The sequence below is a fragment of the Atractosteus spatula genome, chromosome 1 (assembly GCF_055471065.1).
Source record: "Atractosteus spatula isolate fAtrSpa1 chromosome 1, fAtrSpa1.hap1, whole genome shotgun sequence".
Lineage (NCBI taxonomy): Eukaryota > Metazoa > Chordata > Actinopteri > Semionotiformes > Lepisosteidae > Atractosteus > Atractosteus spatula.
In genome coordinates this window covers 15,015,787-15,043,107 of record NC_142706.1, presented here as the reverse complement: position 1 = coordinate 15,043,107, position 27,321 = coordinate 15,015,787, and the positions used below count along the sequence as shown (strand labels likewise).

The window sequence follows — 27,321 nt, the reverse complement described above, 5'->3', positions numbered from 1 at the left end:
AACTCTTTAAAATGTTAGAGTGTTTAGTAACAGGAACTGAATTAAAACATCTTGAATTCTGTGTGGGGTTTGCAATAAAGCACTTAACCGATACTGCAAGCATCTGTCAAAAGTTTTTGTGGTCAGGCAAGACAAAATTGAAACTTATTTTTTGGTCTAAATGGTAAGAATTACATCTGATGCAAACCTAACATAGTGTATCTCTCACTTAACATCATCTGTTCTGTCTAGCATGGTGAAAAGCATTATAGAATTTTACTTCTCATCAGTATGGACTGGGAAGCTTGTGAAGACTGTTGGGAATATAGATGAAGCAAGATACTGGTAAATCTTAAAGAAAGGCCTGCTTCAGATCTAAAACTGGTTCACTTTAAGGGTAGGACAGTGATCAAAAGTTTCACTCAAGTAGCTTAAAAATAAGAAATTGGTTGTCCTTGGGTAGACAGTCAAATTCTGACTTGATTCTTATAACATACAGTATACCATATGTATCTTTTCACTGAAGCTTTTCATGTGTAATTGACCTTTTCTCCATTTTTCTCAGTCTATTTCTTATGCTTATATTCCAATGTTGCAATGTTGTTTTTTGCTTCTGTTGTGTATTATATGTGTGCTGTTACTATGATTTGTATTTGTTGAAAAAGACTCATACAGTAAATGCAATTTAATTATATGAATGATGACCGGACTAACAAAACATCTGTTGTTAATTGATTGCTTCTCAGAAATTGAGGAACAGTTTTAAAGCAGGTTACACAACATGAAGGAAACAATTAGGATCTTTGCTTTTCCAATGTCTTATATTCCAGACTCATGCCAGCGCTAGAGGAGAGTTCTAGAAAGCAACACATCACCACTGTTAAATATACTCAAATAAACTCTTTATGGGGTTTGAACAGACAAGGAATTTAGATTTAAAGAGACTTGGTCTCATAAAGTGAATCCCAGTCTTTACTTGAGAGTATTTTAAAAATGTATGAAAACCATTCCATGAAGACTAAAGATAACCTAAAGAATTTGTTAAGAATTAATAATTGGTATTCTTCAGACTGTAAGAGGTAACGTAGCTACAATATTTTTTTTTGCTAGCAATTTCAAAAACACTTCTAGCAGCTCACATATAAAGAAGAAATTTGTCATTTTTATGGGCTATACCAACAGAGGCATGTTCATTTTTCAGAATTACTAGCTTGACAAGTCCTGCAATGCTTTCTGTTTCTAACAAGGTCTCTTTCCTTCTTCCCTGCTATAGCCTAGATACAGTCTGAAACCTTTTTCCTCCCAACTGGTATTATAAGCCTCTCAATTAGCATGGAGGAGTGGCTAATTCCACACAGATCCTATCCTTACAACTCATTTCCCTCAGATGGAATTCCACTCCCTCAGAGTGAGGCTGTTCCTTCAAACCAGCTGTGCCTCATTCTACAGGTTTTCCCAATTCACAAGCAGCCATCTTGTCTCGAGGCCATATCATTGGGACTGAATATTAAGACAAGATGGTGGCATTCTCACAAAAATGACTTCTTTCTTCCTCTCAAAAATTAAGGCTGCTTCCATCTGCATGAAAGAACAGCCCTACCTTAAAAAAACAGGCCCTTGGCATTAAACGTAGGTAGCTGCATTACATTGTAGTAGTAAGTATTAGAGCTTGGAAGCTAAGAAAGGCTGAGCTTGGTCAGTATTTTGCCTTCAATTTATAGTTTTAGCAATTTTGCACTGCCTGCTGGTCATTTGTACTTAATGTTAGACTGACATGCTTAGTGTTTGTTCAATAAAACATTGAAGCTTGGATTCCTGACTCAGATGTAATTTTTGAAGGGATTTTGGCTGGCTGTCAAATTGTGACACACTAAGAGGACAGTACAGTCAGTACTCCAAAGAAATCCAGGTTGTAGCTGCTTGTAGTACTCTTCCATCTGGACCAGACATTCCAGTCAGGGATTCTTTGGACAACTGTATATAAAGGCAAAGAACTTTTTATTGTTAAACAAAATGAGCTGTGAAAAGATAAACAACACAAAACACCCCTGTTTAATAAATATTCCAAGTGCAATTTCCAAGTTCTGTCACCTCATAATTTGTGCAATAGTTCTTTCACTTATATTACTGATATCCTAACCATTAATTTACTTCCCCTTGTCTGTCAGCTGCAGTTTGTACAGTACATCTACCTAACAGTTACAATAGTCGATACCTGCTAAAAGTATAACTGATTCTACCATACTTAATCATAAATGTGAAGAAAAAAATCAATGGTAATTTATTTTGATACGTTTTTTGTTTTACTTTTTAACATTGCATTATTTAACTAGATACAGTATATTTCTGTACATTTTGATCTCATAAAAGAAAATCCTCTTTATTAATATATATATAGTATATTACAACAGTGTAGTTTCCATGTGTAAAAGGGCAGTTTACATTTATTATGTAAATGTTATAAAGTAGCTGTGTGTTGTTAGAAAATTTAATGTATGAATGGTTTTAATCACAAAAAGGCAAAGTAGTGGCTACTACAGCTGTCACTTTGGGGAATTAAGAAAGACACCTACAGATGCACTAACTGCATGCTTTAATTAAGAGAAAAAAACAGAAGCTGTAATCTGAACACAGACAATTCTTGACCAAGCTCAAATATGCAAATATGATATATGGTTTATGTGTTATTATATGTTACATCATTATATCTGTGTAATGTTTACAGCATTCTGACTTATAATCAGTAAATCAGTAATCAGTGTTAAATTATATTAAGACAATGTCTGCTTTTCTGTCTTTTTAATGTTAACCTGTTTTACTGATTGTCATAGTGCTCTTTTATTGTGTACTCTGCTGAAGATACAGTTTGTTTAAGTGGGGGAGCATTGATGTGTTTAACAGTGATTTAGGGGCTTTCACAGTTAAAAAATATCAATGGAATCAATACTTAGAACCAATTAATGGAGGTAACCAGTTAGAGAGTCTGAATGCATTTAATGGTTTCAGAAAATTGTTGTATTTCTTTTTTTCTGTTTTTTTTGTACAAGTTCAAAGATTTTACTCAAATTTGTGTAATTTAAGGCAGCATTGAATGGTCATTTAATGGTCTTTTTTTTTCCAAATCACCTGCTTTCCATTGCCATTTAGGACTGAAGTACTGTACATGATAGGCTTTGTTTTTAAACCTACAGTATAAGTGCACAGTAAATTGTCCTAAAAACAAAAAGTGTATTTTAAATGATAACTTTGACATTATATTTTCTTAATACAGTAATTCCGTGAAGTAATTGTTTTACAAGATACTATCAGCAAGTATTAGGGAAGGAATAACTGGAAACAAGGATTAGGGAATATACTGTATACAGTATACTGTATGAGACATTGTTCAGTTTAAAGGATTGCAAAACCATTCAGCAAAGATGAGGAAAACACAGAAAAGAATGGCTGGAGAAGACATAGAAACACTTTTTAGAAAAAAAGCACAAATGAAGAGCAGTAAGAAACTACAGAATCAATTAGCTATGTTTTTATGATGAATAGGAAATGAACCTCTATATTGATGAAAAGACAAATTTCCCTTTGTAAAAGGATCATTGTGAAATAAACAGGTGACAGAAAAAAAAACAATAGCAGGTAGAAAACATCATCATCATCGTCATAATCACCATTCACATCATTCCAGTGCCAGTGGTACAATTATTCATCTTTTGTTTATTTTAAGGTTTTGGACATTTACAGTCTGTGGTTTTTCTTAATGCAGATTATTTGTAAACACACACTTCCCAACAAGAGGCTGTATAAAATGTCTTTTCATCTTCAATGTATTTTTAAAGAAAATTCAAAAACATGATCAAGTGTCAAAATACATTGATAGAAATGTGGAAAAGGGCTGAATTTTAAAGAGTTGTATATGTATAATGGTTTAGTGTCAGTCTTTTCTTCAAAGGGAAATGGAATGTATCATTTCAGTAACACCGGCAACAGATAACAGATGGTTCTCTTGCATTATAGGGGTGATATTTCCCTGTGGAAAGTGGATATGCCAGAAATAAGCATGTGCAACATTACTCATGCGGAATATTCATGTGCTGCAATCCACCCCTTTTCCTTTGCACAGACAAATATTACTAAAAGAATCCTCCAAAGGAAGGAAATGTGGATCTCTCTAGCTTAATTGGGAGGAAAAGGGCTGTGCACAATCATAATAGGTTTCGCCTATTTTACTTTATCATGCATACTATGTATTTAAAAGAATGGTCTGCAGTGGATTGTCACCTTTCACCTATGAATTCTGATTTTGCTTTTAATAGACTGAGGTTGTGTCTGCCTGTCTCACACAGCACAGATCTGCTCTTATCCTTGTCCTTGGCAGGCATGAGCATGCATCATTATCAGGCCTAAATTAACCATCCTCACAGTTCATAGTCAGTGCCCCAGAGGGCCTCGGGTTTTTATAAAACATGAATTCTGAATACCATCTCTCACTTCAGTAGTCCCTTATGATTAGGGTTAATGCATGGTAGAGCAGATGAATGATAGAAATTGAGCATCACTGCTGCTTATCTTGGGACCACAATATAATTTATTCACAAAAATGCAAATCCAGATGCATGGTCATGTTTACTGAGGTATCTGATGGTTCTGTAAAAGAAAGAAAAGATAAACTAAAAACAAAATAGACATACAAGAGGATCTAAATTGCTGTACCTAGCTATTTACTGACTGGATGACAGCACAAGCTATTATGATTCTTCATAGAAATAAAGCTATTGCAATGTATTCCCTTGGAGAAAATCCTGCTATAGAAAAGACTAGCTCCCCATGTTAGCCTTTTTAGTTGCAGGATGTCATATTAAGTGCCGACCCAGGTAAGGGAGTTGTAAAACTCATTGTTGTGTAAAGCCCTGTTTCTTGTCATTGAGTCTACAGAACAGTCCAAAAAAGAGGTACATCTGCTTGGAAAACTTTAACCCAGTGGTACTCACCTTGTACATAAATCCTTTACATCTGTTTCTCTTTGTGAAAACTTTTAGTGTGTATACTAAATAGAGCAGGCTATAATAATAGCCATGACCAAATTTTCTGAAAACAAATTAGTATGATATTTATTATGTACATATACTCATATTTATTCAGATATACATATTATAATGTATATAGCATCCTCAGTAAGTTTCACAGGACAAATAAAGGTCCTATGTCTCGCAGGTGAAAAATATTAAAATACTTGCAATATCTGACATACTGTAGGTGATATGACAGCACAGCTACTTTTGGGGGACTGTAAATTTTTAGTTACAGTTTTTCAGCCTTATGATAAAACCTTCTGAGGAACAGAAACCACAGTGAATGAAGCAACATCCATCAAAAGCAGCAGGCAAGAGAACAGGAACATGAAGAAGGTCAGTATCAGCAGAGCACAGGGCACCGCCTGGAGTGTAGCAGCTGATTGACTCAGACAGGTAACTAGGCATCAGGCCACACGCAGCTTAGAGTAGAAGGGGCTTACAGTATAGTTGATCATCTAGGCTGTAGGCAGTCAATGGGGGCCAGAAAGGACATTAGTAATATAGTACCATGTCAAGAGATGAGTCAAGGCATAGCCTGGTCATTTTTGAATTAGCAGAAACAAGGGCATTTTTATCTTTGAAGGTCTGCTGATACAGAAATGTAAAAGTCTAATTTTAGTGTAATGTGTTCATGTACAGGAGGGCCTGTGCATCTGTAAGTTTTTTTTTTTATTCCAACTCAGCTTTTAATCAGCTAAACCAGATGACTACTGATTTAACTTGACTAATTTAACAGCTTCTCCCAACTCTTCAGGTGCTGTTGCCTTAAAGAGACATTGCAGACCTGCAAACCAGCAGGACTGACAAACAAAAAGCCAAGGACTAGAACTGCACACCAATTCTGTGTTAAACCAATCTCGGGAATTACTGTCTGAGGATCAGTTGTGTCATACTGTAGCATGGTGGCTGTAGTTCAAGCTACATTTTTTATTTGTACTGCTTTGCAAGTGTAGCTTGCACTCTAGCCACCATGCTAAGACAGAAACATGTTTTCAGTTAGAGGTAAGATTAAAAAAAATGACAACAGCAATATTTAACAAAGGTTTCATAAACCTGTTACTTTGTTACACAGGCAAGGGTATGTGAATTCAAACGTTCTTGCAAGGGAATAATTCTGCTCTTTAACCACATTTAATGTTAATATGGGCATGAATCAAGGATATGAAATGTGAGAATGCTTATATCGTAATGAACTGAAGTGTATGTATAATGGATATTTGTTACTGTACTCAGATGAAGTCCTTTGCAAACTTTATTTTATGCTGACTGATTAGACTGCATTTCCTGTAGGGAGACATAATCCATAGCAGGTAAGTAAATAGGGTAAATTACCTTCCTCAAGTATATCACATCTTACCTTGTCCAATGCTGTGGACTGGAATAAGTAAACCACTGCACCTTGGTGCAGAGTCCTAGCTGACACACTACACCTGTGTTTTTCACCAAACAGGCTGCAGACCACTGTATCTCTCAATGGGGACAACTGATAATTACATTCATAGAAGGCTGAGAGTAATGGGAAATATACATACAGTACCAGTTATATCAGGTGGGTAGCTGCGTCAGCATGCGTACTGTAGGCTGGAAAGGCACAAGTAATCGGTTTATTCCATGCTGAAAAAAGAAGAAAGAAAACACAACGTTTCGGCCGTGGAGTCTCAACGATAGACTACTTTTCTTCTAAATTCTCTTTATTCATTGTAGATTTCATTTCACATCTCTCTTCACCTATCCTAACTTCACACCAACAACTCTGTCTGATTGGCAACTCTGTCTATCCCCTACAGTACTTCCGCCTCTCGCTCCACCTTTCTCCCAGCTTTTGTTCTCCTGCTACATTACCTTTGCTTACTGCCCTGTCTTTCTCACACCTGAAGAAGGCTCCACAGCCGAAACGTTGTGTATTCTTTCTTCACTTTTCAGCATGGAATAAACCCAATACTTGTTCCTTTGCATACCAATTATTGTTTACATTGTAGCTGATATACCATTGCTTCAGTTCTCTAACCTGAACAGTTTCATTTGCAATAACCAATTTTAATTAAATACATGTGGATAGTGTGCCTTCAGAACAGCATGAAAAGGGAATTTACTATGAATTTTTTAAATGTGACTGTGGTTTAATGAAAATATTATCTGTAATTTATGTAATTTATTCTACCAGATTCAAGTTAAAACTTTGACTGACACTGGGATTTTTACTAAGCTATTTCAGTGTAGCTTCTGACTTGTGCTTTGGGTCCTTGTCATGGGTCCTTGTCTGCTACTGTAGGTTTTTAGCTAACTATCCCAGGTATACTCTAGCATTTGCTTATATTTTGATCCACACGTTTTCCTGTCAGTTTTGATAAGCTTCCCAGTCCCTAATGATGAGAAGCTAAAGCTATGAGAACTAAAACATTATGTTGTCAATATAATACTTGACAAAAGGAATGATACTGACTTGGTGTTGGCTATGTACCAGATGCCAGATGCTTTGCATTTAGAACGAAAGGCTCTGATTTTGTCTTGTCTGACCTTAAATCCTTTTTGCAATATGTTTGCAGTATCTTTTGATGTAAGCTCTGTGCTGGATATAAGATGTGTTTTTCACTTTGTCAGATGGGCCAGCATTGTGAGGTAACTGGGATTATTGTTAAATCATGGACATTTTCTTTCATCTCAGCTATTGAAATGTGTAACTCTTTCAAAGTCACTGTTGGCTTGATGGCGGTATTCCTAACCCGTTTCATCTTTGCCTGGCAGCTATCTTTTGTAGGGACTGTGATCCAGGCATTGTCTGGGTAGTATGATACTGTACACCTTCCACTTCTTAATGAAAGGCTTTACTGTACTACAAGGAATAGTAAGCTTCTAAAATGTATTAACTTTTACTACAGTATGTTATGCCTTGCTACAGTTTTTTCCCTGAATTGTTATGAAAACTCTTTGGTCTTCATGGTCAAATCTGCTTGAAATCCATTCCCTCACTGACCATACAGATATACTGTATATATATTTTTCTAAAATCACAAAAACCTCAATTACTGATTGAAATACACAAATACAAATTGCAGACTGAGGCTATTCAACTGTGTGATTTGTCAAAGTAATTTCATGCCCCTGAATTAATTAAGGTTTGCTATAGCGACCTAAATTTCAATGCTTATAGTGTCAATATACTGTACAGTACAGTAATTTAGTTTTTGAATTAGGTTTGCCAGTATTGTTGTTTTTTTATTTTTCTTTCACCCATACTATATAAGGGTGTAGTTTGAGCATTTAAATTCAGATGGGAAATATTCACTTAAAAAAGTGTATACATTATTTGTAACATTTAAAAAAATGTGTTCATTGGAATGGGGAGAATAATTTTGCAAGACACTCCATGTGAATGCTAATATTTAAATCATTATTATATTGTATTTCATTCTAGTATGTGAGTGATTTTACTGATTGTTCCCTATGAGGTGTGAATTGTGCCTGATATTATGAGGGGTTATCATGGCATGTACTGTAGCTTTGTTCATAATACATGAAAGGGGTGGTACAATATCCTCCTCTCCAGACAGAAGGGGGTTATTGTTGATTTAGCCATTGGAATACAAATAACTTGTGAGTGTCTAAAGATCCAGAGGCCATGCTCTTAAATGCGCCTCATTAAGTATTTTATATTTATCATCACAAATTTGTTTTTTAGCTTCCTCTAATTTTATATTTTTATCTGATTTTAAAACACACACTTTGGACTAAAATTTATTCTTCAATAAAAAATAACTAGTATAATGACTACAGTTTCAATGAGGAAAACTGAATTCATTTGAACTGAATTCTTGTTAAATTCCTTAAAAGGGACCCTTTTGCAATCTAAATGTGTATTAACGTAAGATTAACCATACTCCAGTCATCACAGAGAAAAGAAATACATTAGCTTTTTCAAATAGATAAGAATGATGAATGTTATCAACTGCATTTTTTCCAAACTGTATCCAAGGACATACTGTACAGGAGTTATTTTCATACATACCATATAAAAAATGTTTGTCACTACATTAGCAAAATGTACCATGTTCTGTAGCAGTAGGACAATAAACAAAATCTACCCTTGCAAAAGAACTACAATGCATACAGTGTCTTACAGATTTATTCACACCCACAGTGAAAAAGGAACAAAAACATACAGTAAAACAGAAAGATTTGTAGATTGGATAATGTTTCCTTCCAAAATAAAATTTCATATTTGTGGTATTATCTTAATAGTAAATTGAACAGAGTCATATTTCTCTTAAATAATAAAGTCCAGGAAACACTAGGTTCACATTTTTGTAAATAGTATTTAGGCAATCCTCCTGTAGCATGTATTCCACTTACAAAATGCTTCCTGTAGTGCTCTAAGAGGTTCTGGCACTTTTAATAGGGGATTTTGGACAGTTCCTCTAGGCACAACTGCTGTTGGTCCATCAGATCCTTTGCATTCAAAACGTGTTGTATTGTCACAGATGAATAAACCCAACACTATCGGTATATATTTCGGAATGTGTTATTTATCACTGTTTTGACTTAAAGAGCGAATAATGAGAAAGAATTAACAGTGCAACAATAAAAAGACACCTTCAGTTGCACAGAATTGTTACTATTAAAATTATTGATACATTTGTGTGTAGATTAACAAAACATTAAATCTACCTTGTGTACTAAAATAACAGGGTGGCATTCCCTTTGTGAATTAACCTTTCAGATATTTACTTGAGGAAAAAAAACAATGCATTTTAAAAAGCTCTGTTTGACCTTTGCTTTTCTGAAGATCCTGCTTTAGAAGACAAGCTGTGACTAAAGATCAAGAGAATGCAGCAGGTTTTTTGTCAGTAAAGCAGCAGGACATTACAGTATACAGCATATAAAAATACAGTATATTGTGTTAGTAACTCCAGTACTAGGTTTAATCATTGTACTCATAATGTGGAATAAAAAGTCAATAAGAGCAGGTTATTGCAGGACTATTTACTGTATGATGCTAATAAATTAAATAGTATAATTTCAAAAATCATTCTTAAAGTTGAAAGGACAGACTATTACATTTCTTTTTTACTGAGACTCATAATATTACAAACATAAACACAGAGATAAAGTGGGCAATTCCATTTTCCTGTTCCAGAAACTTTTAAAAAATGTGTTAATCACAAATCAACATACTAATTTGGCCTAGATATTGTAGTACACACTGTATATTGTTTTCTCAAAGCATTCAGATACAGTATAACCCAGTATATGTTCTCCTGTGATACCTGTACCTTTAGGTTCCACATTACATTGAAGAAGATTTTGTGTGTTTAAATAGATTCCATGTGGATTTCCAAGTGCTTTTTGAATCAAAACATTAGAATCTTCACTTGTACAGTAACTTCACTTGTAACTTAATTTCTGTATTACTACCGTATGTGTATACTGTGTATAGTATGTGTTCATTTGTTGTTTAAAAGTAAAAGACATTTCCTTTGTTTTTTTTGTCTGTGAGCCATGGAGCTCAAAAGATGTTCCTGAACCTCCATATCATTAAACTAGTCATCATAGTCACAGAGAAACAGTGATGCTACACATAACTTCATTGAGCTCTCAAAAACATTTACCTTTCTGAAAGAATTGATTCAGCAAAACACATTGTATGCTTCTAGAAGTTTAAAAATGTTTCATTTGCATTCACCAAAACTATTATAAAGAGACCATTATGAATACTGGTATAATCTTTGTATACTATACAGAATGATTTTGCACTGTAATACTCCAGAACAAGGGCTGTGCTTCAAATGGAACATTGTTTAAAATAAATTTAACAGTTATTCAAAACTTATTTCTTAGTAACACATAAGCAGCTTTTGCTTAGCAGTTCTATCAGTGTTGTTTGTGCATTGTGCTACAGTACATTATACTGTAGATAAGATTTGTAATTCCTTTTTAAAGTACAGTTGATGAAGCTGTGTCACATACAGTAAATGTAAGTTTTGTAAAGCAGTAAGACCTGTTAATCTCCATAGGCCTATTGATTGACAGAGCATCTTGTGAAATGCAGAAATATGGGAACTTTAATTCTTTTATTTTCTAAAAACATTATGGAAAACAACATGAGGATGTACAACATGACAAATATACATAGTTCCAATTGTTTGAATTATACAGTTTGTATAATTATTTAACTCATTTAAATTTGTGCCCCATGCTGTTTTTTAATTGTTTTACATTCAGCTGCACGTAAGAGAGACTGTTCATCAAGAAAATGACATCCAGTCAAATTGATTTACCTATTAAAATGAAAACACTGACAATCATTTTCTGAAAGCAGGGGATATATTGTGTAGTATATAAGAAATGGGCAAAGAAAAATAAGGAAATGAAGAAAATAATTCTACACCGCAAAGTAGTAATTGCCTTTCTTGTGAATGAGTTTAATTGGTTTTAGTGTCCCCAACATAAACATTTAAAATGAATTCCAATAAAAATGCAACATTTTTTACATGAGCAATGCATTGGACACATACATAATTCTGTTTACTTAGCGCATGTGGTCTAGAGGACTCTAGAGTGCAGTCTCTGGTGAATGCTGTTTTATATGTGAATATGTTGTGATGAGGGTTATACTGACTTACATTGTTCAAGCCAACTGATGGAACAGATGGATAGTGGAAGTGTGATAACATGGGGGGAATGCGCTTTAACAAAAGAATGTCTTGGGTGCAGATTGATGGCAATATTACTGCTCAGTGTTACATTTAGTCCTCGAAGCCAAGTTCTTGAGCCAAGAGTATTTTCCATTCCCGCAAGCCAATGCAGGACCACACAGCTCCAAGACAACAATGATACGCTTTCAAGAAATCAATTTTCACATCTTACTGTTGCCAGATTCTTCTTCTGACCTGAGTCAAGCAAGACTTGGAATCAAGTGACAAAGCCATCAATACCAAACAACTGTGATCCGTTGCGAGCTGGCAGCCGGGAAACTGTGGAAAATGTGGCAGAATGTCACACAACAGCCTTATTAGAGACTGAACAAGTACTGTTATATACAGTCTCAATCTCAGTTTTATCAGGATTACAGTATGTTAATACTTGGGAGGTATTACCAAATACTAGCTTTATAGTGCATCACAATTCAAACTAAAAACCTTTCATGATACATTGATCTGTATTTTGGTCACATTTCTGGGATCTTTATTGTATTAAATATATCAGACTTGAGAGTTGTGTTTCTTTGATGGATCTGTATATACAGTATATGTAAAGACTGATCTGGAAGTGCCAGTTACTAAGCCAATTGGTTTTACGGCTCTGATATGTGACTCTTAGTGTTTTGCTCCCATGTTGAACCAGGCATAAATCAGATGTGCTGCAGTTTATAGGTAAATGTCATTTAGTGTGAATAACATATGGTATAGACACCAGATGGGACATTGAGGATTGCAATGTACAACAGTCCAACCCTGTTGCTCACCTGTCACAGCTCTTGGGATCTTAACAGTTTTTTACTTGTAAAAAAGGTAGACATTCTTCTCACACTATGATGGCTTTTAGTAGTTAATAATTTTTGCACATTATGTTTTTTAAGAAATTGGCTATTAGATATTTTCACAAGTTAATTAATCCTTTTCTAATTTCCACTGAAACATTGTCAAATAAGTCTTCTTAGACCTTATTTTTGGTATTTGAACCTGAGAACCTACAGGTATATGCAGGGAATTATCTTTGCGGTACAGTTTACAAACTAAAAGATTGCTATCAGATAGAAAAAATACTGGACATCTGAATGCTCAGTCTGATAAAGACTTTATTTCTGTGTATTCTTTGTTTTTGTAGCTGTAGAGAAATTAAATGTCATTTCTGAATGTAGCATGTAAAATCCCAATGAAAATGAAAACTTTCTTAAGACCCAGATGTCCAGCATTTGTGGGGCTGCAAATTCAATCCTTCTGGTAGAGACAGGGCTCACCTGGGACTTCAGATTATTTTGCTTTGCTTGTGCTGTTAATTAGTGACACTTACTAGCTGAGTCCATTACACTACGGCCAGAAATGATTATATTATTTCATGTAATCTCGCTTTACAGTAGTAATTTTGTACACATATCAACTCATCCTAAAGGCCAGTCCAGTTTATTGTTTTTGATTTTCAAAATTTAAAGAGTAAAATTCAGATCATTTTATTTATGTGGTCAAATTATTTTACTAACAGATGTGTGAGAGGATACATTTATTTTAAGTATGACTTTTAGCATATGAGCAGGTGTGGATGTCTCTGATTTTTGTAAGTGCCTTAATATTGGTACAATAGGTGTTTAGAATATTGATCAGATGTTCTATGATCTCTAGGATTATCCAAGTTTTTTTAGTCTGAATACCATGGTAAAAACCATAGTCAACTATTCTGATTTATGCCTCTCCATGATTTTGATATGTTAATCCTGGGTTTTAGCTGCTTGATTAAGGATCTTCATCTTATTCTACCTCTCTTAACACTTCTTTACAGTGGAAAGAAAAAAAAAAGCCATGTTTAACCTTCTTCACTTTCCATCGTTTTCCCAGATTTTGTTGGGTTTATACTGCTGACCAATAAATCTTTATCCTTTAAGTATAATGAACCTGCATCAGCTTTCACGACTAAAGTTGTGCATACTGTGGGTCATAGAAATGCATGCCCTGTAAAATATTCAGACTTGTTTTTGCTTTGTTTTTGTAATAAACTTGTAATAACCATTTTCAGTAATATTTATTTCCAAGTTATTACACTGGACATAACGGCTTATAATAGCTTATGTAATTTCCCAACATTGTGTCGATTTCAGATGAGTTTAATCTACAGTATGAAGGAAACAATTATACCATCCACAAAAACATCCTGTGCCATTGCATACCAGGAGATCTGTAAATGATCCATGTATAAAAAATACATGACCTGCTGAGAATCAAAAAGAGAAAGGTGAAGAGCACATAGCATTTATAGCTGAAGTTAACTGAAGAAAAAGAAAGGTAATATATCTGCCATTGTCTTCTGGCACATTCATGGCTGCTATAAAGATGCTTTACCTTCAAAAGTGATAGAGCAAAATTGTACAGTATAGGTCAGGAAAACCTCATAACTTGTGATGACACCACAAAGTATATTAATCTGTCTAAGTTTAAGGGTTATATATGACTCAATGCTATCATACACTTTATTATTTGTTTAGATGTTTTCAAGCTTTACTGAAACTTTTGTTTTCCCTTTTTCTTGCCTGTAATGAATAAATTATTCAACATTATTGAACTGTAACTTTAAGGACTAGAAACTATATAACAGCAAATGTTACCTGGTAATTAATTCATGATGTTACAATTTATAGTGTAATGGTGTAATAGTGTATGGTGTAACCTCAGGAGATATTCTGATTTTGTACAGGTGGGTACATACATTCAGACACACTCATGTGTACTGTCCTTCTGAGACACAGAAAAAACAATGCCTACAAGATAATGGAGTGTGAAGAAAGCTGAATTTGAAATAAAAAAATAAAATAATTCACTGCAGCTTGCATTTTATGTTGAGGGTTGCAAGCACCATAAAACAAACAGGGACTTTAATGCTCAGGAAAGGATTGACACATCATCCTAATTGAATACAAGGTATTTTATGCAGGAATCAGGAATACTCGTTATAAATGTAATATGGGTACCCTTGTGTTATGTTAAAGTTATTCAATGATGAGACCACATTTTAAACATTGTGTGTAGTTCTGATGTATGTGTTACTACAAGGATTTTGTTACTTAACCTCTCTAGTCATGAACAATATTTCAAAACAAAGGTTTTGACAAATTTGTCCTGATGGATTATAACAGGATAAAAAAATGAAACAATTACATAAATTGTTGAAAATGATCAAATTGTTCAGGCACATCATTAAACATAGATTCTTAGTATCTGCGACTAAACAGACTTTTTGAGAGCAAAAACCTGCTAATGACTGTATCTCATAAGCTTGCTTACAGTACAGTATGTCATTACACAGGGCAGACTTTGTGTATTCAACATGATGATATTGGGTAAATATACCTGGCAAACATCTAGAGATGTTTTAGTTCATTTGTATGTACATTTGTATTTGTAATTATTTTGTAATTTTCTAAATTCACAGAACAGTACATTCCTTAACAAGAACAGTTAACAATATGTATAGCTTTAGTGCTACAGTGGCTGGTGGTGTGTGTGATTACAACTTGAAAATGCTAAAACTCGCTTTATTAAAACAGGGTGCTTTTGATTACTGTCTTTCGCATTGAATTACAGTGGCAGCTGGTGAAACGAAGTGTTAAACAAAAGAAATGAATCTCTAATTTAAACTCATGTTCGGGAAAACAATGAGTAAGCCAGTCACAAAAGCTACAGTGTGAAAGAGAAAACACTTCATCTTTTATTTGTTTTAAGAACTGCTCTTCTTGTTACATTTTTACAAATCAGAGTGTAATTGAATTCTTTAATGGGAGGAGAAGAAGTGTTGAAATCAATATGTATATTGCATGGGTAGAGGCCTAAGATATACTATATAAACAAGCCCAGATGTGAAAAATTAGCACTGAGGCTGAGCACAGTACTATCAAATTATGTATAAAGAGCCTTTGGTTCAGCAAATTTCTGCTTACATGTTGTTTATTATCTATCCATCCATTATAAAAAAAAACTCTCATTCTTGGTAAGGGGCTCAAAAACCCAAAGCCTATCATAAGAAGATAAAAATACTTAAAAAAGGAGAGAGGCCATTTGGCCTATCTAGCTCATTTGGTTTTTAAGTAGCTGATTGATCCAAACAGCTCATCCAGCTGTTTCATAAAAGACACCAGAGTATTAACTTCAAGAGCATGCTGGGTAGCTTGTTGCTCCCATAGGGCTTCTCAAAAGCATAGAACAGAAGAGTGAACTAGAGCCTAGATGGGTCACTAGTCTATCGCAGGGTGTGCACATACACACACACAAACATGCAGTGACAATTTAGCGATATGAAGCTAAGACATCTTAACCTACTGTAGCCAAGATGTCTTTGGGAGGTGAGAAGAAATTGAAGCACCTACAGAAAACCCACAGGGCTAAGTATGTATTGTAAATTCCATTCTAGAGACACCTCAGGCTGGTGGAGAATTCAAGAGCTGATTTACAGTATATTTTACATTTCGTATTTTAGAAAATAACTGCAGCATTAAAAATTGGATCCTGAAATCCTAGACTAGATTTACCTAACCTACTGTACCTGTTGGTGTAGAAAAAAGGAGAGAGGGTGATAAAGAAAGCAATAACAGAAGATTTTAGGTATCTTTTTTAGATAATATATTTTCCCACTGGGCGCTTTGTTCAGTGGTTTCTATCAATATGCAGGACAGTGATGCCTTGTAACCTTTTCCTCTGAGTCCAGACACTTCATGAGAGCTCTGTTGTGCTTGTTGTGACAAAGAGTTAATTGGCCGTAAAACCCGTGGCATCCTGTGGTTTATAGATAGTTTAGAGGGCTGAAATTCACTTCAGTACCTTTCACTGCATGTGTGCAATATAAATAAATTGATTTAAAGGAGACAGTGCTTCAGGGAAATACACACTGAATATAGATGTAGTAAAAACAGTCTCCATAAACGGCTGTCAGCCATCTTTGTTAGTCTGACTGCACAGTTCATTAGTGCATACTTGGACAGAAAAGATGGCTCCTATCAAGGGGAAAAGAGCTGTACAAAAATAAAAATAAAGAAGCTTTGGTGTGTTGAAACAAGCCAAAACCAGTAATCATAATTTCAGAAAATCCTACTGTGAAAAACTGAAAGAGTCAAACACTAGTGAATAGGTATTGTAGATGTGGAGTTAAAAGAGAAGAGATTTGATCATATTTATATAACATATTTCACCCAATACACAAGCCAAATAAATCACATTAAGAAATCAGTGGCTGAAGTGGTTCAATAAAGTAATAGAAACGGGTCATGTATATTATGTAATTATTATGCATAATATATACTGTATATATAAATGTGTATATATCAGATTTTCCTGTACTACAACAAAAGAATAATGAAGTACAGTACATGAATGATCAGTAAAGTGTCTTAAGAATGACATTTTTTGAAGATGAAAGAGAAATATCAAATGTACTGTACTAATAATATTTTTTACTAATTTATTCATATTTTACTAGACTATCTACCAAGAAATATATCAGCAGTGTTCCCCAGCATGAGGAAAGACATTGTTCTTTATTACATAGTAGTTACATAGAAAATAAAAACATATTATAAACACTTAAGTTATTTATACTAGAAATACTTAAGTTATGTATCTATGGCCTGGTGAAATTGTACTTTTAGTAATAAAGGAAATGAGGGATATTATTAAGTTGATCATAAAATGCTTTAAAAAAGGTAGGTAATAGAGTTCTTTGAACAAGCTACAGAAGTAATTGAGAAAACAGAGCACGTTATATGGTATATTTACATTTTCAGAAATGAATTTTAGAAAGCAGTCAGCAGGTAGATTCAATTTAATATAGAGAACTGCAGTGTGTTACATGCAGATAACAAAATAGATTAATATATTTAACACAGATCTTGAGTAAGGTACGAAGCATATTTAGATATTTTTGTTAACACATCATTTTCATCTTCTAGGCAAAGCAATAAAAAAGGCAAATTACATTAGCATATACATTTTCTAAAGCATTGATGAATAAAACCCAGTGGACTTCTTTACAAATCAGGGGAGAAACTATGGAGAAGTCATTTTCAACTGAAAAAAAGGGAGTCGTTTTTACACAAAAGTACCTACGGGTACCTACAGTAGATCAGCCTTCCCAGTCAAAGCCGATTCCCTGGTTTCTTTCAAGAGACAGCTGGACTCCAGAAAGGAGGGAGTTAACCCTAGATCTGACCTGCCATTCTGTGTACATAGACTTATTGATGATGAGGCTTTAGAATACTCTCGCCTCAGCATCAATATCAAATTTTGGAGGCTCAAGCATTGAGTTAATAGAACAGTTCAACTCTGGTACAATTCCTGTATGGGCTTTTGAGAAAGAATAGTTAAGTAAGTACTGTAAATGTACATTATTGGGCAAAAACTCCTTTGGCTCTGTAAAGCTGATAGTTAGCAAAGGGATATATATTTTTTTTTCATCCAGTTTAGGAAAGCCCACTATTATTAATGCATATTGTCCCCATAGATAGAATACTAGGTTCATTAAGCAGTTTCATTCTTTTAAAGACATTTACTCACACATTGTTGATAATAATCAGTGCAACTCTCCTATTATTTGCACAAACCTATTGTGTACAATGCTGTATTATTTACTGTTGCAGTTTTCATCATTACAGTGTGCTTTATGGAATGCACTTTAGTTTGGTTATTTTATTGTTTTTATTGGTTTGTCTCTCCTGTAATGCAGTGCAGTTACTGCTATACTAACTTTGTGCAAGCAGAGATGCCTTTGGTTTTTATTTCTGAATCTGTTCAGTGCTTCTGACATATATCCATACTGTAGTTACAAATCCAAAAGTATGTATTTTTTGCAGAATATCCTGCCAGATGGCAGCAAAGAGCTTGTCGTGTTTCCCCTCAACCTCTTCTGGCAGTATGTTCAGCTCCTGATCTATGACCTTTATCTTCCTCTGTCTTTTCTGTTGGGCAGGTGTTACAGACACAGAGTATGAAGGAAATACCTGTTATAGTTACGGCCTAATTAAACGTTATTTACTTTCAGGATTATTTTCTCTTGACCACGCCAATAATGCCAATTTATCTTAGTGAGTATATAGCAATGACAATTCAAACTAAATTATTTCAATATAGATGACAGGAGGAGAGGTAGGAGAGAAGCAAGTTTGCAAATCTGTGTTAGAAACCACTCAAGTCACTTAACTTGGAAATCTTTGCTTCTACTTGGTAGGATGAACCCTTTAAGCTTTGAACATATACCGCTGACCAATAAGTGTAGTTTAATAAACAATGCATGTTAGTTTATTATTAATACAGCATTTATAAACTCTTAATATTGGAGCCTTATTCTAAAGTGCTACCAAATTCATAATACTGTATGAATGAAGACTGCCAATACCTACAGTATGTGCACAATTCACCACACTGTGTTGTCTGTGAATTAAGTATTTGGCATGTTGATTATGCATATCATAAGATGATTGTGTAGGATGGAAAATAATTACTTTTCAGTAATTCTAGTCTTTTACCCGTTATGTCTTATTTTACCGTATTGCTGTTGATCCTTTTAATTGAATGAAATTTCACCATTACTCTTCCTTATATAACTAATTCATAATGAACAAAATCACACCAAACTTCCTGAATTAATATGCTCTTCTTCACCTCAAGGCATGCATCTGTCCGATGCATCAATATATCTTCAATTCAGATGTATCCCATTTACAGTACTCTGGAAAACAGGAACCTGTGATAATAGTCAGCCTGGAGCCCCACAGAACTAAATTTAGAATCACAGGTTTTTTGGAAATACTTACATATGGTAACAGACGTGCCTCAGAGAACTCTACTGCAGATGTGCTAGCTTACAAACTTATACCAGTGAGAGTTTGTAGCAGCTTTTACTTTTGCTCGGGGGCTTCTTGTGACTGATTAAAAGTTACTTTTTAGCTGCTATCAACTTTAACCTCCTCTCTGGTCGAAAAAAACAGTTCATAGGCTCATTTGTTTTGACAAGAAAATAAATGGCACTTTTCTCATTACCCTCATATCATTCAAAGTCTAGGGACATACCTGTATACAGTATATACTGTATATATTTTCCATTTTAAGTGGCAGTGCTTTTTCTTAAGAATGAGAAACAAATTATAGTGGAAATGTTTGAAATGTTAAGAATCCCAGTAGAGAGTCCTTAATTAATATCTGGAAATAGTTATATACTGTAACAACTTTTTTGTATTAAGAAAAAAAGGAACAAATCAAGTAGGTTTAAACTACCTATTTGTAAACTGTCTACAGTGTCCTACAAAATTATTCACCCCATTCCAATGATGCCCCATTTTATTCCAAGTAAATTATAGATATTTTTGTCAGTGATTTTTCATTTAAAGTTGAATTCAAATGTGAATGTCAGTTGCGTAAGTACAATAAGTCAAAACATAAATTAGTTCACATGCACAGAATTACTTTGACAAGTAATTTGACACATTATATAACATTAATTAACATTAAATTAAAGTTTGGATGCAGATTAACAAAATATTTGCTTGCAAAGTATTGATCTTTTTACAATTGTTCTTTCACTGGAAGATTAATGTGATTTCATAACGCCGCTGAACATATATTTTCTGATTTTTCTGCTGACATCTACAGTCTGGAATAAAATAACTTTTTAAAAACATACTTTATACAGAGTGTTTTTATGAGGGTAGATAAGTGGTGTGGTACAAGAGCAGTAGATCAGATGTAAGATAAAAGCATTTTATTTCTTTGTTTCTCCCCTTTTTGCTTTTTGTTGATGTTCAGATGTGTTTTCCTCCTTGATGGGTATGGTATTTTTAAACTGTTTTCCTTGAATTTTTACATTTTACTGCAGGTTTATTGTCAGTGCAGTGTGTTTAAGATAGCATCTCACTGAACTCTTTGTAAAAAAAATAGTAGTTACATTGTTCACATATTCTACAAAGCATCAAGATGGTTTTCATGTTCATAATTCCTTTGCCTGTTTTGAAATGATTTTCTACTACCTACATTTTGTTTTTCTTTATGATAACATTTGTAATTCTGGTTTATATTATTGCTCAGAAAGAAAAACACCATATACAATGCTAAAATGATTTCCACAAATAAGGTTAGAGTGGCCTCTGAAGAGAGACTTTTAAACATACCTGGAATTCAGGTACTGTACATTTATTGACATGCATAGCAATGTTTGTTTAGCTATTACAGTGAACACATACATACCTGTATAATGTGTTCAACAAAATTAACTAAATCACTTGTGGAGCCAAAACAACTGATCATGTTCATCTTTGTTGCAAGTTAAGGAGATATAATTCAACGTTGTTACTTGGTTCATAATTTAACATGGTGGATGTTACTTCAAGTAAGATGGCTTTAGAGAAGATGTTGCTTTCTTTTCCCTGTTTATTGTTTAGTTATAACAACATCAAGAACAATTATTTTTATTTCATAAAGAATAAAAGTCTGTTATATAAAGAATAAAGGGAATGTTTTATAAACTGTAAATGTACAGCATTCAGCAAAATTATAAAAAATGAAAACATTAAAAATGTATTTCTGGATCAGTTTGCAGTCTTTCGACCATCTTGATCAAGATCAAGGGTTATACAGTATATACCGTACAGTATAAGGATATAACCTAAATGGATTCCTTCATGATTTGTAGCAGGGTTGGTATTCCTCTTGTTCTACCAAATATCTTGTGACATAATACACTGTGTATTATGTTGATATTAGTTGGTATCAAATACCCTTTAATATATGGTTCAAAGCTTTGCATACAATAAAGCTTGGCTTGACGAACGCTTCAGGCTTGAATCTCTTGGTTTCTACATAGTGAAACCTGCATACGGTATGCATGTCATACAGTATGACTTTGTCATGTTACATGCTTGTGATGTACTTTCTAACCATCCATCTGTTATTAGAACATTCTTTCTGGAAAGGCCTCAGTAAACCAGGGCTTATCGCAGAAACCTAGGGCACAAGGCATATTATCACAAAAAACAGTGGGATGCCAGTCAAAAATTGCAAGCTTACACATATACAGTAATTTAATTTTGTGTTGCTTACAAACATTTGACCTACTGTATATGGTGTGTACAGGTAGGCTCAATAAGCAATAGAGGTTAGCAAAATTTTGCCATGTTGATCTTCAGTAGCAGCAAGCCTGAAAGTATAGATTTGTTTGCAAAAAAAAACTTAATTGAATGAGAGCTGAGGCACTCAGAGCCCTGTTAGAATTGTAAAACATCTGGCAACCATTACACCATTAACCTGTACATTACTATCACAATCACCTAATTCTTTATAGAATGGTTTATTGAGACATTTCTGTGCAAGCCTATGGGTCATCTCTAGGTTATTTACACACAGGAAAGTCAGACAACATGTTTATTCCCGTGTGAAATGGGAAAATATGTTCCTTGTTATGAACACATTGCGTATTCACATTATACACTTTATTAAATGCATCTTACGAGACCTTATAAGAGACATTAGGGAAACCAAAGAGTTTATTCAGCATCTGAAAAGTACAGTATAAATACACAGTCAAATTTTAATTGGAATTACTATCGTATCTAGTTAATAAATGTTATGTAAAAATTGTTAGGCTAATCCTTACTGTTGGTTGCAGATTTTCAAGACTGATTTTTTTTTTCTGTAGAAGATTGAATCACTTCAGGATAAATTAAAGTGAGAGACAGCTTTCTGTTTGCAACCTTATGAACCTTCTTTCATTAAATACCAAATCAATTGGCACAACTAGCAGTGAGGAAAGTGTGCTACAGCGTCCAGACAAAAATGCAAACTCTGCAGCTCTGTACTGTTTATCCTTCTGAGAACAGGGAATATTGGACCTTTAAGGATAAAGGTGTTTCAATAATGAACACTTTTGTTTTCTGTAAAAACTTTGGACATGTAGAGTAGCTCTACATTCACTTACTGTAGATACATATTTGGAAAACATGGTACCTCTATGCATAATGTCTACTGTCGGGCATCGTCTGCTATCATTTTCTCATCAGTCCCCTCTCAAGCCTTTGTTAACCACTTTTAATCTTTTGTCAGGTATCAAGGATTCTCATTGGCAGAGTTTTGAATTGAAGAGAGCAAAGCTTTGAATTGGCAGATTGCAGTTTGCAAAGATTTAAGAGACCTAGTGTGTCATTCAGTCATTCTATCACGATGGACGATAAGATGTCTGCAGTCAATTGTGATTTACATTATAATAGATCTGAAATATTGTGTGAGAAATAAAAGTAAAATGTTAAGTGATTTAGACTGTATATTTTCAAACTGTTGAGAACTTCATGGGGTGTCATGATAACATATTATTTAATGCTGCTATCTCACACACTGGGTTTGATTCTAGCCTTGGGAAACTGTGTGGAGTTTGCAGGTTCTTCTTCATTTCACATTGGTTTTTTCTTGGTGTTTTGGCATTTTTTCACCTCTCAAAGGCATATTGGTTAGGTTTAATGGATTCTTCTGAATTTTCTAGATGTGGAACTGAGACAGACAAACATCCCATTCAGGGAGAGAACAGTCACATGCTCTTAATCCAACCTTGTCTCCTGTGTTGTCAAAATTGGCTCTTGTCTTGCTGTCCCGTTAGTTTGCTGAATTCTCATTGTTATTGCTATTTTTTTTCTCAAACTTAGAACCAACTTTTTAAGTATATTTTACAGTGTTGCTGTCACATTCTGTCAAATCTAGAATTACGCATGTAAGTGGGAAAAAAACGGACTTACAAAATCATGCTGACAGACCAAACAGATTGCTTAGATCATATTTTACAGGACACAAAAACCTGACATCTGCAAATACACAGACCACAAATTAAAATTTTAAATATTTAGAATACCAGGCATGGCACACCTTTTCTAGTTTGTAGTTTGCGTTGTGTTTTTTTATTTTCATTTGAATCTCTCAGTCAGTTAATTTAAATTGAGTGACACTAGATTTTGTGGGTTAAACATATTATTTTTTAAACAAAAGTCCACTGACAATGGATGGCAATCCTTTTAAAAAATCAGTTTCTGGCCACATTAAGACAGAATCACCAGTTGTGAAGGTGCCGATTACCATCACTTATACAGAGCACTACTTACAGTAGTGACACACCAGAGATAGTTCTTCACCCTACCGACATATCGGCCTCCAAATATAGAACTCCATATTATAAGGCTGTGAAATCCAATTTTATCAATAGGGATTTCTGCTGCACCAGCCCTGTTTCATACAAAACAGCAGGATCTGCAGAACAGAGACTTCCTTTACTCTGTGGTTCAATTGCATAATAAAAGATAATGCAAACACACAGCATACATTTAATTTGGTTCCTGCGGATGCTTGCAATAATGTTGAAAAGGTTTGTTACATAAATGGATGTGATTTGATTACTCCAGGCATGTGGTTTTCTTCACTACAAATGTTTGAAGTAGAAAACTTCACTCTCCTTTACTGTCACTGCTGATGTTGTTTAAATAATTCCTTCTTTGAACTGGAAACCCTTCATCAGTGACCAAATAAAAAAAAACTGCAACACTTTTTTGCTTTTGTTGTATTTAAACTAAACACCACATCACTAATATTCTGTCATTGAAACCTTACATTATTTACAGTATACTGTATATACAGTACTTAGTATATACTGTACATATACTAGAAAGGAACAAGTAATAGGTTTATTCCATTCTAAAAAGAGAGAAGAGAGAAAATACAACGTTTCGGGTGTGAAGACTTCTTCAGTCTTCAGTCTCACTGCTCACACCTGAAAAAGGCTTCATAGCCAGTCACATTTAAGTTGGTATCATTATAAATTGTCCACTATTCATTTAAATGTTATTAATTTTTATTATGTATGTTTATGTGATGAAGTTTGTTTTGAATTGCCCAAGCAAATTTCCAATTCTAATGAATATTTGTTTCCCTTGCTAAGCAAATTTTGATTATTTGATTAATTAATTATATACTGTATATAAAAAAAAACTAGGACCTAGCACTGACTGTTCTTTCAAAGTGTGAGCAGCTTTTAATTTTAACTAACATTTCAGGCTATTAATGTATCGCTGGAGTCAGGGAGAAAAAAAAATGGTTGGGATATAAGAATAGTTAATCAAAGACGCATATTGATGGGGTAATTGTCAGATGTCAAGGTTACATGGATGTTGTGGTAATGTTCCACTTTCCTCTGTCTCATGTGGTCATGGTTTTGTAGTACTGCCACCACAGGAGTCAGATAAATATTGCTCTTAATTTATTTTTATGTGTTATGACCAGCAGACTCAGTGGAGCATCACACCTGCTATAGAAACTAGGCCTTTTAATGAAATTGCAGAACCAATCTGTAGTGAACATTTGTGTGGTTGTATTTAATTGGAAAAATTTTTTTTTTCTTTTTACTCTCTACTCCAGGCTCACTGAGGACATGCCTCTAGCAGTTGGATATTTTCCCTCTGAAACTGCAATGCAAATCCCTAATTAAATTAAAAGTCCGTTATTGGCAATGCTGGTACTCATTAGATGTGTTTATGTGAGCTTACCATTTTAACTTGGAATGAATTGCTTTGCTTATCGAAAATTAAGCTGACATACAACAGTGCCACTGTTCTGGGAAATAGTCTACTTCCAGGAGCCAAGTTGTGTTGTTTTGTAACAGAGTTGACGGGTATATGTCTTGACAAAATAGGTATACTGTAGCTCTGTTTAGGTGCTTTCTCATTCGGGAGAAAATGCTTTGTGCATCTCTGATTTTATTGCACCTTTTTTTGCAAAAGATACAGTACCATGTCTTTTTTTTACACCAATACAAGCCTCTATGTCTTTGAAGCGAGTGTGGCTTACTTTTACTCCACTGTCACACGGTGAGTTTTAATGTTTGCCAAAAAGACAGCCCTTCATTTTTGAACAGATGGACATTGCTTCATCTGGAAAACAACGTTAGGAGCCAGAGATCAGTCTTAAGGTCAATGCAAGCTGAATCCAGTCCATATTTATCTCCATGTGCTTTATTACCACATGTCAGTGTTCATTACAGCTAACTGTCCTATTCAGCTAAAAGCCTGTAAAGATTGTGTTCCTTTGTGCTGTTTTGAGAGTTCAGATTTGAAATAATCTGAAGTTTCAAAATAATCGCATCTTAACAAACACACATCAGACATTCACTGCACGGAAATATTATTAATGTTATTATATTTTGTTTCTAAGTGCTGTCAGTTTAGGAATAAAGCACATTTTTTTAATTTCATTTTTAAGTTTTAAGAATTATTTATATTATTATCAACAATAAAATATTAAAGGACAGTGGTGTTGCTGCCTCACATCTCTTCCCTCCTAAGATCGATTCTAAACAAGAGTGCGTTTGTTTGCAAGTTATCCCTACAGTATGTCTGCTTGAGTTTTCTCTGGGCTCCTTCCACATGCTTTCACATGCTGTCTAGGTTAGCTAGCATCACTAAATAGTTCCCTTCATGCATGTCTGTGGTGTCATCCCACTTGTTCTCTGTGCCATTAGTTACATTTATGGCTCTAACTGTAAATCTCTAAGGTTAAAACGGTTACTAAAAATGAATGTTTGCTTGGAATAAATATTACATTATGGTGCACAATTTCGGTTTTATTACTCAGTCCACCCATCCATTTTCTAACCACATTATCCAATACAAGGTCACAGGGGTGGATGAGCCTATCCCAGCAAGCAATGGGCACAAGGTGAGATAGACCTTGACACAACGTGTTTCCATCACAGTGTACATACAATCACAAACACACACTCAGACCAGGACCAGTTTTCCCAGTTGCCAGTTAACCTATCAGATTGTCTTTGGACTATGAGAGGAAACCAGAGCAATCCAAGGAAATGCATGCAAATACAGGAAGGACATACAAATTCCAAACAGATAGCACCCCAGGAATTGAACCCAGGGCCCCACAACTGCAAGGCAGCAATGCTAACCACTGCTACACCAGGCCACCCTTCATGAAACATGTTTCAACAATGTAGAATTTATGAGGACTGTACAAGACATTTCAAGAAACTTCCTTACCTGTTAAGGGGGTTGTGTAGACTTTTGCAACCAGTCAGATAATGTAAAATATTCTGAGTGTTCAATTACTCAGTCATTAACACTGCTAAATATAGTGGGAAACTTTGTTTTTTACATCTGCTTTGAATAATAAAATATATTATAACCCTGTATGCACCTATTTTATAGTATTTATGAAGTGATCGACTTTGATGTATCATGTACCACTTTAATGCTTTTTAGCAGCAATAATGTAATTTAAAAAGTAGTCCTGTAGCATAAGTCACTTTCTTCTACAACTGATCTGTTTTATAATCTCCATATTTTAACTCTTTTGACAGTTTTCCAGAATATGTTTCTGTGTTCTGGGATTCATGATCATTCATGTTCTTATTTGCTCAGCTTCATAAAAGATTCTTTTATATTTGCAAAGCACAATATCTACCCTCAAGGAAACCTAAATTTATACTTGAAAACTTTCTTAATATTTAAAGAAGTGCTGTACAGTACTTGTAGAATGGAATATCCTCTAAA

General features: G+C 34.4%; 1 protein-coding gene across 1 annotated transcript in view; it reads left to right on the top strand.

Annotated features, from left to right (window-relative positions):
- LOC148840666 (glucosidase 2 subunit beta-like) overlaps positions 1 to 27,321 on the top strand; it is a 220,523-nt gene that overhangs the window by 84,976 nt on the left and 108,226 nt on the right. The gene's annotated exons all lie outside the window — the stretch shown is intronic.